This window comes from Triticum aestivum, chromosome 4A (genome assembly GCF_018294505.1).
Source record: "Triticum aestivum cultivar Chinese Spring chromosome 4A, IWGSC CS RefSeq v2.1, whole genome shotgun sequence".
NCBI classification, from domain to species: domain Eukaryota; kingdom Viridiplantae; phylum Streptophyta; class Magnoliopsida; order Poales; family Poaceae; genus Triticum; species Triticum aestivum.
This window is the reverse complement of record NC_057803.1, coordinates 686,689,506-686,706,786: the sequence shown is the minus strand read 5'-3', so window position 1 is coordinate 686,706,786 and position 17,281 is coordinate 686,689,506. Positions and strand designations below refer to the sequence as shown.

Below are 17,281 nucleotides of genomic sequence, written 5' to 3'. Positions count from 1 at the left end.
ATGTTGATACGGTATAATTTTCTATAAACTCTGTTGAACTTCAAATGTTTGAGTTAGAACAAACGTAGAAATTCAAATATTTTGAAACGGATGGAGTACATGTATGTAAAATGTTGAATTTCTACGCCTCCAAAGAGGAAATGCTGTATTTGGGGGGTGGTTTCAGTAGGAACAAGTCATTCGTGTAGCGGTTGGTTCGTTGGCCGGTTAGCCACACGCTGGTCGTTTGGAGACTGACGGAAACCGTCTCATCACGGGCGTCTTTGACGCGCGCCGGCGAGAATGGCGCGGCAGGGCAGACTCGTCCTCGTCGCCGCCGCGGCCGCCCTGCTCCTCCTGCTGTGCGGCGGGACGGCGCTGGGGGCGAAGCGGGCGGCGATCCCGGACGACCTCCGCGACGTGGTGGACGACGAGGAGGACGAGGAGTGGCGGCACTGGGGCGCCGGCTCCGGGGCGCGGGACGTCCCCGACCGGCCGCCGCCGGACCTGTCGCGGATGGACCCCGCCGCGCTCCGGGCCGAGATCCTCCGCGGCCACGGCGGGCCGTCGCTGGGCTTCGTGAAGCTCCGGCCCGGCGTCCGGCGGACCCGGGAGGAGGTGGCGGGGATCGCGACGCGGTGGAGCAACGTGCTGCGGACCGGGTCGGTGGCGGCGAAATTCGTGGCCGTGGACTTCGGCACGCTCATGTTCACCATGGAGAGAGGGCGCGACATGCGCGAGGTAAGGGGATCACTCATTTGCTCTGCATTTTTCTTCAGTTATTACGACTCGGGCAGTCAGGCTTCATTTCTTCCCGGCCTGACACTACATAATTTGAAGATCTTCATAGTTCATATGCGTGGATTAATCAGCCAGTACTACGAACAGCAGTTTGTGTGCACATTCCTGATGTTATTAGGCATGAAACGAAAATCAATCCCGTAACCGAAAAACGAACAATTCTAGTGTATCGGTACAATCACCATCTGAGATGCTAATTCCTAAGGTTACTTACATTTTTGTTCAGAGCACGCACGGCATCTGATGTTCAGACCTTAAAGTAATTACTGTGAAACATTTCCCTTTTAGATAGATCATCCCCGGATCCATTGTCAGAATGAAACCAGAGTACAGTACAAAGTCTAGCTAAATTAATTACTGTGAAACATCATCGATGTGTTTCCTTTCCTGCTCTTACCGGCGTCCTATCAATTCCGTGTGTGTGTGTGTGTGTGTGTGTGTTCTTGTAGCTGAAGGAGTTCATTCTGGGGCGAGTTCAAGGTCGGCGACCAGTTTTTCCGGAGGCCCGGAGACCCGCCCCTGGACCAAGTTATCGAGATGCTACGGAAACAGACCAAGAATGAAGATTCTTAACACGCTTGCAATGTGTGTGTATGTGTTCTTGTAAGAATGAAGATTGAATTTTTCTTTCTTTCTCCTGCGTCGTCTTTTGCAGTCTTAGATTCAGTGAGTAAGCTAGCTAGCGGTCAATAAGTAAGTAAGCGCCGCCCGGTGGGCCGGAAGCTGCTACAGGTCAAACTCCTCTCCAAGATTGCAAGCGTTTCGACCGCTCTGTGCTCTGTGGAAGGGCACGAGTGGTTCTGCTGTGTCTGTTGGTTCATCGGCCCCGTCGGCTTCGGCAGACACGGCACGGCAAGAGCGTCGGGTGCGCTTGGTCCGCCGTTTCTCCATGGATGTACGTGCGTGGCTCTTTTCGAAGCATAGCTGCTTTGTTTCTGCACACGCCAAATCGAGAATCAGTTCATCAGTCCTTGAACCAAACGAGGGAACAAGGATGTTTCGTGCTGCTTAAAAAAAAAACTCGACCCAAGGGGAGAGAAACCCCGAAGGCATTTTTATTTATATATTGTAAAGGTTGAGAAAAGGCCCTAAACGCAGGCCTGCGCCGCGCAAGTATACGCGGCGAACACGCTGGCTTGCACAATATGGATGTTTCGTGCTGCTGGAATGTTGGTTCAACTTACAAGTATGGCTCTTTGATTGATCGCTCCAAATGACAAGCAAGCGGTGGCGTCAAGGTGCACAATGAGTAGTTTTTTCTCTCTCTTTCTTTTCAAGGCACTCTTGCTAAGCTTTATTTATATCACCACAATGTTTACAGGTAAGAAAGAAATTTCTCGCACTGGTCTAACCAAACATGGTGACCAAACCCAAGCGTTAATGCATGCTTTTTTTTACAGGAAGACAAACTTTATTAATCATATGACCGTTACATCATTCGCTAATAGTTTAACAATGAACTCCGGCGGGGCATCAACCCAAAAAGATAAATGGGCTGGATTTGAAGAAACCCTCCGGAAGACATATTTTGTGTCCGGTGTCAACAACTGAGGTAGAATAGGCCCATGCACAACGCCGGGTGCTTAGCCAGATGCCGTAGAAATAAACCTGTTTTCTTTTACTCATGTTGGATTGCACCGGCGCTTAGGAACGGAGGCAGAAGCAAATGTTTACTTCCTGTGCCAGCCAGTGCTTAGAAAATAAATGCTCCCTTAAAGCCTTATTGACGGGGAAAAAGGGGCCAAATGCCTCTTTCTGAGCAATCGAAGCACCTGTGCCTAGCACCTCTGCATTGCAAGACGATGTGCAACGGTGCACTTTTTTCTCAAGCACCTGTATGTAAGCATCCATCATTGTACAAGGCCTTAGAGCATCTACACTCGGGCCTTTCATACCCGTCTCGAACGTCCGGGCAATCCGTCCGGTCATTGACCGGTCAAAAAAAAATCAACCCAATCAGACCTTTAAAACTGCAGACAAACGTCCGGGCTGACCGACACCCGCCATATCCAGTCCAAATATAGGGCGGATATGGGATGACCCCGGCACGTCCGCCTGACAGGCCCGACCCACCATCGATCCCATAAAATAACCCAATCCGGCCGACGAGCTCAAACCCTAGCTCACTCTCCCCCTCTCTCTCGCTCCGTCCATTCCTCTCCCTCTCTGATTCCGCCCCCATCCACTACGATGAGCAGCTCCGACAGCGATTCCGGCTCGGAGCTCGACTACGAGGAGGAGATGGCCCTCCGCATTGCGCTGGGGCGGTCCAAGGTGAAGATCGGCGGCGGCTCCGGATCAGGAGCGTCGTGGACGCCGGAGCTGCACCCTCCTGGCCCGCGCGCAGCGATGCAATGACAGAATAGTCTGCATCGGCTCCGCGCCGTCTTCTTCCCCCGCCGGCCACTCCTTCTCACGGCCAACGTTGGGTGCTTGTGCCCGCGTCGCCGGCACGCACGTGCACTCCGGTCTCCGAAGTCAGAGGCGCGCATCGCGCGCCGCGAGAGGTAGCATGCACGGGAGAGGGACGCGGCGGAGCAGTCCGTGCGCCACCGCCGCGGGACGGAGGCGGCCCCCGACAAGGACGCACGTCTTCTCACATGAATCTACCGCCGCTCCCTCACGACGGTAGAGACAGACACTCCCCGCCTCCGACAGAAGAACGCAAAGGCGCTCCGGCTTGCTATTGAGCAATCGGAGCGCGAGGCGAAGGAGGCAACGATGAAGAAGGCTCGAGTCGCCAGGTTGAAGGGGGGGAGACAGGATGGTTCGTCGGATGAAGGGACTCATCGTCCTCTCCGACTCCAAATCCAACGACGGCAACAGCTGCACCTCCTCATTGGACGACCAAGACCCTCCACCAGCTGCAGACACCTACAACTGCAGCGGCGACCGGAAGGGCAAAGGCCCGGCGAGGAAGTGGTGATTCATCCCCCTCCTCAATGTTTATATCGTTTGTAGTTGTACAAGTTTAAGAACTTGTCCGACGATGAACTAAGATTTTTTGCATGTGGCGAAGTTTGTTAATGTCCGTTTGCAGTCGATTTTGTGTTTTTTTGTAGTTGGTTTTTGTTGTCCATCGTTTGATCATGTAGGGAAGATCAACGTTTGCATGTGTAGTATAGATATAAGGCGTCGGATATGAGATACGCAGATGCAAAGTGCTAAATACGAGGCGTGCCCGACTGTTTGAGAGGCCAGATTTGGCCATCACAACTATAGATGCTCCTACGTGGATACGATAATACAAGGACAGGTCCCCGTATCGAGATCTAGCAACTGCCACCTTGTGAACGAAGAAGTGGGCAGGGCAGGTGAGGAGGTCGTTTTCGCGAGAGCAGCAGTGGCACGCGCTGCGGTCTGCAGATGATAAGGCTGGCCATAGTGGGGTAACATAAATAGTATTATGTATTTCGGACTCACAATAATATTTATGTGGCAGGCAATTAAAGAAGAGAGATAATTATAGTAATATAGAAAAATACCGTAACATAATAAATATGATGCTACTATGTGTCATGCATGATAATAAATGAGACTAATCTATCGTGCTATGCACTATGACTAGTCTAAGACACGCACAGAGGAGGGGAGAGGGACGAGCGATCTAGCGGCGGCGCTCGCTCCGGTGGAACGTGGGGCGCCAGCAACTTTGGTGGAGGCCTCACATCTGCGCCTGTGTGACACTATTGGCAGATCCGGCGGCGACGCTCGCGCTCGCTCCGGTGGAACTGGGGAAGCCAACAACTTTGGGTGTGGAGGCTTCACATCTGGGCCCGCCTCACACGATTGACACACGCCGGCAACCTGGGAACGAACCTCGCCGGGCAGCCAGCTCACAGCGCGGCTAATCCCGCTAGCTGCTTGGTCTAAGAAGATCGGTGGAAGCACGTGAATGAGAAAGAGAGATGGAGCGGGAGAAAGGAGATGGACGCAGATGCTTCTCGGTGGACACACGTTGATGGCCTGATGGGTGTTACGTGCCGGTCAGTAGGCCCCAAGCCCCCAACCCTGTTTTGTCCCGGTTATAGTATTTCTTTTTCTAATTTTTGCGAGGGGATTATAGTATTTCTTGCGCTTGGGCCAACATTTAATCTTCTAAATCAAACAAACCTTCCATTAAAAAACTACATGATCAAAATCATTAGAATCCAAATCTTTTGATAATTTGATAAAATATTTTAAATGAATTATTAAACTCTCGAAGAGTATGTAAGGGCATCTTCAACACCGAGCCTCGAAACGACCACAACCGTCCAGACCTCATGGTCCAGACGTGTTTTGCCATTCAATGCGGGTCTATATCGGTCTGTCGACCGGCCCAGACTTATTTTCTCCCGCAATACGAAAACAAATTGAAGGCTTTGCGGACATCCAAACCGCTGTCACGCTTGATTCTATCTGCCATGGCCCACCCAAAAAACCCTCCTTTGCCCATGTCCCTCCTATCCGAAGTGGCCAGCGCCGCTCCAAAGCATCGATCTTGCATTCATGCCGGCTTAGAGCGATGCGTCATCTCAATGGCCCTTTGGCATTGAAGCGACGCCGGACGAGAATGCAGCCCACGCCGTTTCCCGGTGCACACTGTAATTCCACGTTCAAATGATAACTCATCATTCCGCCTCCCTACATTAAACATGCGCGGTTGCCGAAGAACCTACTCCGGCGCCACAGGTCTGTTCGTCTACTGCCCGCCATTAGCCACCTCTTCGCTTGCCCTGTCATTCGCCGACTATTTAAACTCCAACCCCAGTCATAGACGCATCCATCCTCTTCCTCACCGCACCACGACCGTCATGGCCTCCTTGAGCTCCAAAGCCATCTGGGACAACCTCTCGTTCGACCAAAAGACTGAGATGCCGCCATTGCTGCCGGTTTGCAGGCCGCCAGGCAGACGGTGGCCGGCGCTGCGGACATCCCAATGGAAGATGTGACCAATGACGGGCGACGCCACCCTCCTCGTCAGTCCATGCCGGCATGCCCGTGCAGGAGGCCTTGTTCCGACAGGCTCAAGCCGACCAGGAGTACAACCTCCACCTCCTCAATGAGCTCTGGTGCGTGATGGAGCAACTTGCCACCGGCACGGAGCACCAGACATGGACCAGGCGGAGGAGAAGGCGCTGGTCGACTCCTATCGCACGGCCTACAAATTCCGTCGCGGCCGTTGGCGGTACCGCCAACGTCAGTCGGAGATAGAAGTGGTCTTCAAGGAGATCAGTGAGGCGGGCGACAAAGTCTATGGAAAGAGCGAGGACGAGGAAGACGTTGCTAGCCCCGCCACGCCCGCGCCTCACCGCCACGACCACAAAGCCGGCACGTCCAAGGGCGCTAGCGACAGCGAGGAAAAGTATATCATGGGAGTTCACCTGTGCTCGGACACCAAGAAGGTCACTGCCCTTTAGCTCCCGCTAAGCCAAGATTGACGGGCTCAAAATCGTCGGCCAATTAGCCGCTTGTAGGCTGTGGAGGCGAAGCTGGAGTTTTCAGTTCCCAGGGCTCATGGCCGGCCGAAAATGGGCGAACGGGTGTTGGCGGACATTTAGACTAGGTTTAGAGTAGGATTTAGTTCAAATATGTCGAAATGTAATTAGTTTGCTCCGGTCTATATGAAAAGCATCTGGTTTTGTCTAAAAATTATTCAAGTACGAATGAATATCATCCGGTTTGTTTAAATATCCATCAAATTTGTTGACTTTTGTTAAATTTCTTCTGAAATGCAACCGGACATATGCGGATAGCTTTGGATGGTCGTCTTCCGCACCAGTGTCCGTGTGCTGCCCCCCCCCCCCCCCTCCCCGGCGACATGTGGACGAATGTGGTGTCTCTTTTGCAGGTCAACGTTGGATATGCCCTAAAAATCACACGTATGTTTCTCCCGCTAAAAGACTATCCCATGCTTCTGTAAGACTCAGATTGTATGTTTCTGCCGGAAAAAAACTATTCCATGCATCACTATTCTTTCCTTTGTTAGAAATGCAGAGCGTAAGCATGCGTCAAAGAAGGACGTTAGGGTGACTTCTCACATGAACACTTTATAGTCCAAATAAGTGAAGCGTAGTGACATGTGAAGTAGGGGTTTTTCAATTTTTTCGTCCGCTACAACGTACGGGCATTTGTACTATAGTCATATAATAATATAACACAAGGTGGTACTAATAGCATGTTCGTCCGTCGATCCGTCCGCCCGATCGTTTTGCCTTCATATCCACGCTCCCGACGGCCGCTCGCCCCGCCGCTGCTTGCCCCTTCACGCCTCGCCGCCGCCGCCCCTTCACGGCCCCGCTCGCCTTCACGCCCCGCCGCCGCGCCTTCTCGCTGGCGGCCGAGCAGCAGCAGCACGCCCCCGATGGCCGAGCGACAGCAGCACCACGCCGAGCGACAGCAGCAGCAGCACGCCCCCGACTGCCCACTCCGACGCCTCCCCCTTCACGCCGCTCGGCCCGCCCTACCGCACTGGTCGCTCGGCCCAGAACCAATCCCCTTCACATTTGCGCCTCCACTCTCCTCCTCCGTCGACAGGTCCGCTAACCGCTCCTCCCATCCTCCCAGGCTTGCCTCGACGCCGCCCCACAGCCGCGCTCCCACATCGTCCGCTGCAACACCTTGCCGTGCATCGGCGCCGCCATTCCGCCTGCAACACCTTGCCGTGCCTCACACTGGAGCTGTCGTCCCGCCCGCAACTCCTCGCCTTGTGGCGGCGCCCGGCACGCGCGCCTCTCCGTCGTCCGACCGTCTCGCGAGGCCACGCGACTCGCGTGCTCGAGGGAGGCGAGGCGAAGTGGTCTTGGGTCTTTGAAGCCACTACGTGTTTACAGTTTCAGTCATTGGCTCATTGCACATGGTACTATTCATTCACCCTGCACGAGGTACAACCACGCCATGGATCTGCTCAGTTCTTTTCTTTGATCTACTCTATCCCGCTAATCCCGCTCCTAACCCTCCTCCGTCCTCTTTTTCCTGCAGAGCAGCCGAGCCTCGACAAACCCTCGGCAAGAAAAGACTTCCACCGAAAGGCATGAACAGTTCTTTCTAAACATCCCTATCGTTTCCTTTGTATCTTCAGAATCCATCGCAATTGATTTTACAGAGAGCAATTCATCTTTGGCTCACCACTGAAGAAATTTGCAGCACCTGATTTGTGTAGCATGATTTATTTTTTCAGAGACTTTCAAGTGAGATCCCCGTCCATCTTTCAGACATCTACTAGAATCAAATTCAGAGAATCCCTTCTTAAGAATAGAAGATTTGTCTTCACATTTAGTTTGGGTTCTTCACCAGGACAAACTAGCAAATGTACTCATCTATTTTTACTGCTTTATAATTGTCGTGATGCGTGGAGTAAGTACTAACAGACTTCTGCATGTCTATATTTGACATGGATTATATATATACACAACGTGACTATACATGATTTAGCTAAGATATTTTTCATACCAGATACTGAAGGTTAAAATCACCCTTCTTCCAAACTGATTAATTGTAGAGTGCTTTTTATATGCAACTACCAGTTGTTATTTTCCTCCTTTGCCTTTACCCAATGACACCATGCATTCTTCATAGGATGAGGCCATGGGCATTGTCAAAATCCCAATCAGGCCATGCTTGACGCCATGTTCAAGGAGCTGGACCTTCCACTACCACTGTCCACTTTTACCCATCAGTATCCTGACTGACAAACAATGGACAAGTATCTTTGTCTAGCAACGCTTTAAAACCTGTACGCACGGCTGAGAACCAAGATTTAACTGAAGCACTCAAGTAGAAAATACAAGGCAGAAGTGAAGGGTGGATGGGGTGAGAAAGAGATGGGAAAAAGAAAGCATTCTCAGTTTAAAAAAAGAGGTCATGACATGTTTTTTAATAGTCCAAAAACATACATTATAGATGATACTATGGTTTACATCACTGCAATATTTGTTGATGCCAAACACCCTAAAATATTTAATACTCCCTCCGTTCACTTTTGTAAGTCGTTTCAGACAACTCCAAATAGCCTGTTTTACACATTGTCTGAAATGCTTCAAGGTCTTATAAAAGTGAACAGAGGGAGTACTATACTATACACGTACATTGCTCTTAAAGTCATATATAGGTTAATACTGAAATCTTTATTTTATTTTTAAGAAACTAATTGGTGATGCTTTGTACATAATAGTCAGGACCTGGTTCACATGACTATGCTCCGTGCCTAAATGATCTTCACCACCCTGTCTGCCCTTCTATATATTGTTTATCATTTGTACTTTTATATCTGCAGATGAGTAAGAAACAAATGGATGTGCCTCTGTTTGAATCAAGAGAACGTTCCCTGTTTCAGGACCTAACAAACACAATTATGGATTGTAGTACAAATATGACACATAATCCAACGGACGATCCTAAAAGGAAAAGTGTCCAGTCATGGTATGCAGGAATGTTGGATTAGAATAAAGCAGAATACAATGTGAAGCATCATATATCTTGATCACAAAAGAGAGTTGCAGCTCTCGACTGTCTTAACCAGGGCCAATTATCACAAACATGTGTTTCTCTATTAGACTGTGCTATGGTTAATCTCTGTACAACAATTCTCATATCTAACATCATGTGTTTCTAACTGCAGCTTTTGGTCAGGCCCCACTTGTTTCTAGCTATCCGAGGTTCCAATTAAATGCAAGGGCATCTGCAATGCTTATTTGTCGCATTCATTCAGTATGTATTAACTCTTCTTTCTGATGACAACAATGTAGCATAAACTCACCGAAAATGAGCCACTCCCTCCTAATGCCCCCTCATGGTGCCAGAGAAACTCTCAGGTCAGAAAAATTCTAATAATTGCTGAAGCATTTATCTTTTCAAGCTGTAACAAGAGTTTGTCGACAAGGCTGCCTTGCAATATTAACCTCATCTATATTATTTTCTGGAGATGTTATATTGCCTGACCATGAATTTGGCTTGAAATGCTCTAATGAGGCTTTAAAGTTCTTGGAATTGTGGTAAGACCCACTCTCACATTTAGCTTTATTCGCCATCAAACTTCTGTAAAGGGGGTTACCGAACCACCTTACACACTGTACCACAAAATTGTGTTTCCACTGACAGTTGAAATGCATTTTTTTCTTAGATTATAACCTTTGGCCAGAGGAACTTTATAAAACATGGCATGCTGATGAAAATGTCTTCTTAAAAAATGAATTTATAATTAGAAGTTGTGTTCTAATTTGCTCTAGCTGTAGAATTATTGAAGACGGGTTAAGAGTAGTGTCTTTTTAATTAGCATGAATTATATAGCAGGCTGGCTATGAACTGAAATTATGTCCTCTTGTTCACTGATTATCTATGAACCGAATATACTCTCCTGTAATACATTGGTCTTTCATATGCTGGTTGTGCACACATGACATTAGCTTCTCCTTTATTACTATATTTCATCAGTTTATTGGAAATCGAAATATCACTTGAAACTTCTATGCTTGTGGCACCTTTGATATTTAGTTCATTGGTCTTTTATATGCTGGTGATGGAGGCAAATCCTCTTGAGCTGAAAGTCGTAAATTATCCTTTTGAGTTGTTGCTTTCTGCAAGGTATTTTTGTCTCCACGAATGATGTAATCATGTCTCTGCAATTTTACCTCGATGCACTCATTCAACGTGAAGAAAGTTTAAGTAATTGCAATTCATTCATTCTCCATGAGAGGAGTGACAAAGTGTACTAGCAATATGTATTCTCCCATTGAAGTGGCATTGTGTAGCTTATTAACATAATTTTCGTTCTTGTCTGCATATAGTCTTTATTTTGTTTGCCTTGCTACTCTGAATTGGAGTGATGTTTGTTTATTGGTTTCTATGCAAACAAATGGATGATAGTACATCAAGATTCTTAATATTTGTACCGCGACTAATATTTGAACTTCTACTTTACCCAAAACTCTCAGAGGTGTAGCATGTGAGACTTGAAAAATGGTTTGGGATTTCAGAGTTCATGTGTGCTGTGGTGTGGGTTGGCGGTGTCTGCTGTCTGCGGTGGTCGAAGCGGTCTGTTGTGTGTGGGCTGCGGTGAGCTGCGACAAGTTGGCTGCAGCGAGGTGTGGTTGATGCCGATGATGGCGCTGGCATGCCGCAGGCCAAAGCCGGGGCGTGACAGCGTGATGGTGTTGTGGTTGCGGCGGCATGGTTTGCGGGTGGCAGAGGGTGCATTGGTTGGCAGCAGTCAATATACGATGCGGAGGTTCGGGTGGTGTCCTGTTTGGCACCGATGATGGTGGTTTGCGGTGAAGTCAGAGTCGCTGGCTTGCGGAGGAGTGATGACGATGACACTTGTAGTCTGCCTCGACGGCGCTCTTCTTTCGACGGCGTGTGTGTGTGTCTTGTGTGGATAGCCAGGTTGGCTGGTGGTGCCCCTTTGTGGGTTGTATCGGTTTTCGCCTGGTTTTTAGTAATTAACCGAGCAAATCTTTTCTTTATTAATGAGATGAGGCAAAGCTTTTGCCTCCGTTAAAAAAATTTATTTTCACAATTGTTAAACATCTCTAATTTTCTATTGTCTAACTTATATTTTTATTTATTTTATTGCTATATATTTTATTTCTTGGACAAATGATAAAAAACACATAATAATACGTGTGTTACACGTGCAAGTTTACTATGTAATATGCAAGACATAGAAGGAACCCAGTTTTGGCGGCCGATTATTTTTTGTTAAGCAAGTGCTACAAAATTATATTTCATTTCCTTCTTTGAAATTGCATCGTGCATCTTGATGAGTAACTTTAGTGATTTGGCTTTGCATAGATTTATACAATGATTTGCTCACATTGAGCATCATGTGAATGCTAATTATGCATTTCAAAGGAAGTTCTTTTCTTGGAAAGCAAAGGCAGTAGATTTTGATCAAAACCCAGTGATTTATTTTCTCAATTGCTTCTGCAATATATAAAAGTGGCATACATTTGATCGATAATTTGGTGAAAACTTTATAGAACAAATGTCACATGTATATCTAAATCATATCATTTTATGTTTTTTAAGGATCAGCATTGCATGTCAACAATTTCACACCAAAGGAAAGATAAGGGAGGCAGAAGCGGATTGTGCACAACGAGGTAAACTACTGAATACCACAGAAACTCTTAATCTTTTTGTAATATCCATTGCAACACAAGGAATCTTTTGCATGCAGAATTTTCACGAACAATAGATGTGTTTTGCACATAATTGAATACACATAAACTTTTCTCCCGTTGCAACGCACGGGCATTTGTGCTAGTATATATCTTTACCTACTAATAAAGCAGTTACTACTAATAAAGCAGTTACTGCTTCTGGTCGTACGTTATTGGCATTTTTGCATAAAAGCCCCCGCGATTTTGGGTATTCAACCCGCAGTGCAATAATAAGTCAACTCCAACCGATATTGACGAGAGAAAAAACGAAATAACCCACCCACCCGCCGATGCATCAGTCCTTCCCCACATCAGCAGTCTTTAAATTGACTATTAGTCCCACCTCGTAGCTTTGTATCGAATCCTACAAATTTATATATGTTCGAAAGTAGACAATTTAACAAGCCGAATAACAAAGCAGAGATGGCTGATCAAGAGAATAAGAGAGAGATCAGATAAAACGAGCCTCTCTCAAGGCCAATGCATCACCGCCGCAGACTTGCCTCAGGGAAGCGGAACAGAGCCGTGGGCGCTAGATGGAGGAGTGGCGCTGGGTGGTGGTGGGGAGCCCCTCTCTCTCCGGTAGATGGCTGGGGTGACGGGGGGCAGCGGGACCGGTGCGCAGTGGCGCAGAGAGGGTCTCTATCGAGCTGGACTTGGCGCTGGACGTCGCGGGTGATCCTCGTGTTCGTCGTCTCCATGCCCAGACGAAACAGGCAGCGACGAGCCGATGACGGCTCCCGACACGGTCGGAGAAGGTGGGGCGGCGCGGATCTGGCGCTGAACAGCGGCGGGAGCTTGAGCGTCGGGGTCGGAGATCCATGGCGCGGGTGTGATTCTCCCTGTACAGAAAAGATACGGGGGTGAGAGGTGAGGGAGAGATCCAGAGGGAGGGAGTTAGGGAAGGGAATGGAGAGGGGGGAGGTTAGCGGAGCAGCGGGCCGGAGTTGCAGGGGGGTAGCCGGCCATGGCGCCGATCACCGGACTGGACGGGGGAGGCGAGGAGGGGCTGCAGGCGCCGGGGGTCGAGGGGAGTTCCTTGCTCGGGCGTGGTTGGTGCGGGAGGCGGCGTACGGGCGGCGGCGTTGTTGCAGCGCGGCTGGGCTGTGTATGGGCTCCTGGCATGGAGAAGTGGCGCTGGGTGTGATGGATGTGGAGAAGATAAGAATTGAGTGGTGGAAAAGGAATTGTCGGTGGGATTGAGTGTTGGTTGCTACTGCTTTTTTTAAACGATGCGATGTTTTTCTTCTGCTTTTCTGCGTAGAGCTAGGTGTCGGTCTCTGCTTTTTCTGCGTAGAGCTGCTAGGTGTCGATCTCTGCTAGCATAGTACAATTTACTTGGCTGCTGTTTAAGCCTGCCATATCTTAATATTAATTATGAATACATTAGTAGTTACAGTACTTAAAAGATGTGTGACTGAAATATTGGAAAGATTTGTTTAAAAAGTATTGAAAATAAATACTATTTCTTAGGGGAAAAGATATTTCGGGCTCACCTATGGACTACCTGATCATCAATATATTCCTCGAGTCTTGATGTTCCTGATAGATTTGTTTAAAAAAATATTGAAAATAAATACTATTTCTTAGGGGAAAAGATATTTCGGACTCACCTATGGACTACCTGATCATCAATATATTCCTCGAGTCTTGATATTCCTGATGCCGTTGATGAGATAGAGATGAGGGACGGACAAAGAGTTGAGAGGGTATGGCAACGGTGCATCCTGCTTGAACTGGGTCTGGAGGAGGGGTTGTGTCCTATTTCGACTCTCACGCCGGCGAGAGAGAGAGAGAGAGATGTGGTCATGGCTATGCCGATCATGTCCTTAGTCCTTCCGTGCACCACCTCTATGCATGTGGCTACTCCCCTCCGTCATATCATATATCCTGATCCTGTTCGAGCCCTGATGTTGGTGTCAAGGGAAGCAACCGTGTTGGCGCAGTCGGCGTGCTCCTACTGTTGGTGGTCGTCACTGGCGGAGCTAGACCAGGAAGACTGGGGGGAGCGGGCAAAAAGAAAAAACAATTTCTAGGGGGTGCAAAATCTCTATTTTTTCCCAATCCATAAATCTCTATAAAGAATTTCTTCACTATTTTTGCCCAGTCTGGGGGCAACGGCACCTGCAGGGATGCATGTACCTCCGCCAATGGTGGTCGTGTATCAACAAAAGAGCATCAAGCATTGTAAACTCTTTACTATCTAATGGTCATCTTATCTTTGAAGTGGTCAACTAAAAATATGAATTCATGATAAGACGGGGAAGAATCTAACAGATTAAGAGATAGAGCTCGATATTTCACCATGATAGATGAACTCTAAAATATCAAGCAAACCCTAAAATTTATTTCATACCTGTTGCAACGCACATGTTTTTTTTTTCTAAAATGTCAACTTTTATTAAAAATAAGGAAATTCCCACGTTTAACCATATTATCAACATTTATTAAAAATGGATATAAAAATTGATGCACAATGACACATGCAGCAGGTTATGCCCATTTATCCGCCCGGTGCAACGCACGGGTATTTTGTACTAGTATATCGGATTGACTCCGTGGGTTCACCGTCACAATACGCTTTCTTCTCGTAAAATTATGCTTTTAGTTTAAATTTAAAACATATACGCGAGGTGGTACTAAAGCGTCAATTTCATTCAAAACATACCTTACGTGGGAATTGAACTCACGACCTCAGGCATCAAGCATTGTAAACTCTTTACTATCTAATGGTCATCTTATCTTTGAAGTGGTCAACTAAAAATATGAATTCATGATAAGACGGGGAAGAATCTAACAGATTAAGAGATAGAGCTCGATATTTCACCATGATAGATAAACTCTAAAATATCAAGCAAACCCTAAAATTTATTTCATACCCGTTGCAACGCACATGTTTTTTTTTTCTAAAATGTCAACTTTTATTAAAAATAAGGAAATTCCCACGTTTAACCATATTATCAACATTTATTAAAAATGGATATAAAAATTGATGCACAATGACACATGCAGCAGGTTATGCCCATTTATCCGCCCGGTGCAACGCACGGGTATTTTGTACTAGTATATCGGATTGACTCCGTGAGTTCACCGTCACAATACGCTTTCTTCTCGTAAAATTATGCTTTTAGTTTAAATTTAAAACATATACGCGAGGTGGTACTAAAGCGTCAATTTCATTCAAATCGTTTGGCATCGAGAAAGCGAACGAAACAGCCCATCCAAAAAAGGCCGAGCGAACGAAATAGCCCATGAGCCGTCCCCTGTAACCCAGGTAAAAACGTACCTTACGTACATCATTTGGGCCACAGGATTACTCATGGGCCGGCAGGCATTAAGGCAAGAAAAATTAATTGCTTCATGCGGGAATTGAACTCACGACCTCATGTCCCAACCACACAGGAACTACCAACTAAGCTATCTCATGTTCATTCAAAATAATAGGATACACAATCTAACTAATAATCCCACATCGCATTTTTACACCAAATTCCATTAACTTATATACACACGACTGCGAGAATCAACGGGTAGAGATGGAAAACAAAGCAACAGATAACAGACAGCTAAAGATGTATTTGCATGTGATGTCAGTCCAACAAATCACTATCCGTTGTGTTTTCATTTTTGCAAAGACTATTTTATTATTAATGGTAGCTGCTACGGATCAGTCGGATGATTAGGAAATCATCCGGCTAGCTAGCCGTACGATTCAAGCGCGGGTGGTCGTCCAATTCATGCGATGCAGCCAGTCTTCCTTTCCTTTCCATGCGTCTACACACAACGTGCCCTGTAATGACACCTGTGACCTTCTGCACAAAATGAGGTTGCAGCAGCAACGCCTCGGCCGCGGCACCGTCGCCGGCAACCGCACAACAGTGGATGTTGCAATCCCGACGAGCACAGCTTCGACGAGACACGAACCTAGACACTATCTGTTCCATCTCTCGCCACGCAGCGGGACTCATGCTACGAAAAGTCTGAGCGACGCCGGCCATGTCCTCGCCGCTGGTGCCTCTATGTATGTGACTTTGCAGCTGCGCCACCCCCACCCCGTCCGTAGATGCTTCGCAGCACACACCAGCTCCTATGCCAGCACCGACAATGCCGGCGACGATTCAATGCAACCCCGGCGAAGCTTCAATGCACCCGTGGTGCTTCAATGCAGCTCCGGCGACGATTCAATGCAACTCTGGCTGCGCTTCATTGCAACCCAGCGAAGCGTTCAACGACATCGCGGCGCTTCATTGTAGCTCCAGCGGCCCCATCGATGCTCCACTGCAGCAACGTGCATGGCGAGCTCCATGGCAGCATCCGCGCAGGCGGATGCTGTGACGCCGCGTGCGAAGGCAATGGGGGATGCACCGATTTAAGAACGACAACACATGGCGGCGCCAATAGATGCTTCGATGCAGTGCCCGCTATCGACAGCATGCGGCGGCTCCGATGGATGCTGCGACGCCGCGTGCGACGGCCATGACGGATGCACTGATGCAACAACGACAACACACGGCGACGCTGATGGATGCTTCGATGCAGAGCCCACTATCGACAGCACGCGGCCTCCGGTGGATGTCGCGACGCAGTCCTGTTGTGGTTCGCGACGATGTCATCCTCTCTAGCTTGTATCAATGGCAGCTACGAGCATGGCGGGATTTGCAGCTGCAGGGTGGCTGATGGGGCAGGGTAGCATCCATCCGGCGGTGGTGGCGGTGCCTCTCAGTTCCCAGTTGTGGTGGTTGGTGGTGCTTGCCATGGGATTGACGACCTCTCCTGTGGCAGTTACGAACAAGGAAGAAAGGAAAAAAAGAGAGAAAACGAGTGGAGAAGAGGGGTGGCGAGGAGACAAAGCTATTGGAGCAGTGGGTGGCTTCTCATGGGACACGTGCCGCACATAGGAGCCGATTTAAGGTAGTAAGAAATCATCTGGCTGAAAGTAAACCTTTTCCATTATTAATTTGGCTATATATAGTGGAAAAATCAAAGAGTATCCTACTTAAGTACCCCCTCCGTAAATTAATATAAGAGCATTCAAATTACTATTTTAGTTATCTAAACACTTTTATATTAGTTTACAGAGAGAGTAGTTGCCTTATTTATAATAACCACACTAACCTGAAAGTTAAGCACATCAACTAAGCTTGATTTTTCTCTGAAGGCAGTTCAAAGAGCTCAAAGGGATATTTTCCTACGTAGTCAAACTGTAAAATGTACACTGTCAAAGTGTTGTTATCTTGGTCATCTCCTCCCAATTGCACAATATATCTTTATTATTAATTTCACCACAACAGAATTATTGTTCTTCTTTTACTTGAGAATTATTTCACCACAACAGAATTATTGTACTTAGTATGCGAAAC

The 17,281-nt window shown here is 47.7% G+C and overlaps 1 pseudogene; it reads left to right on the top strand.

Moving 5' to 3' along the window:
• The first annotated feature begins 160 nt into the window (after positions 1 to 160).
• LOC123083139 (uncharacterized) lies at positions 161 to 1,959 on the top strand (annotated as a pseudogene).
• The last annotated feature ends 15,322 nt before the right edge of the window (positions 1,960 to 17,281 follow it).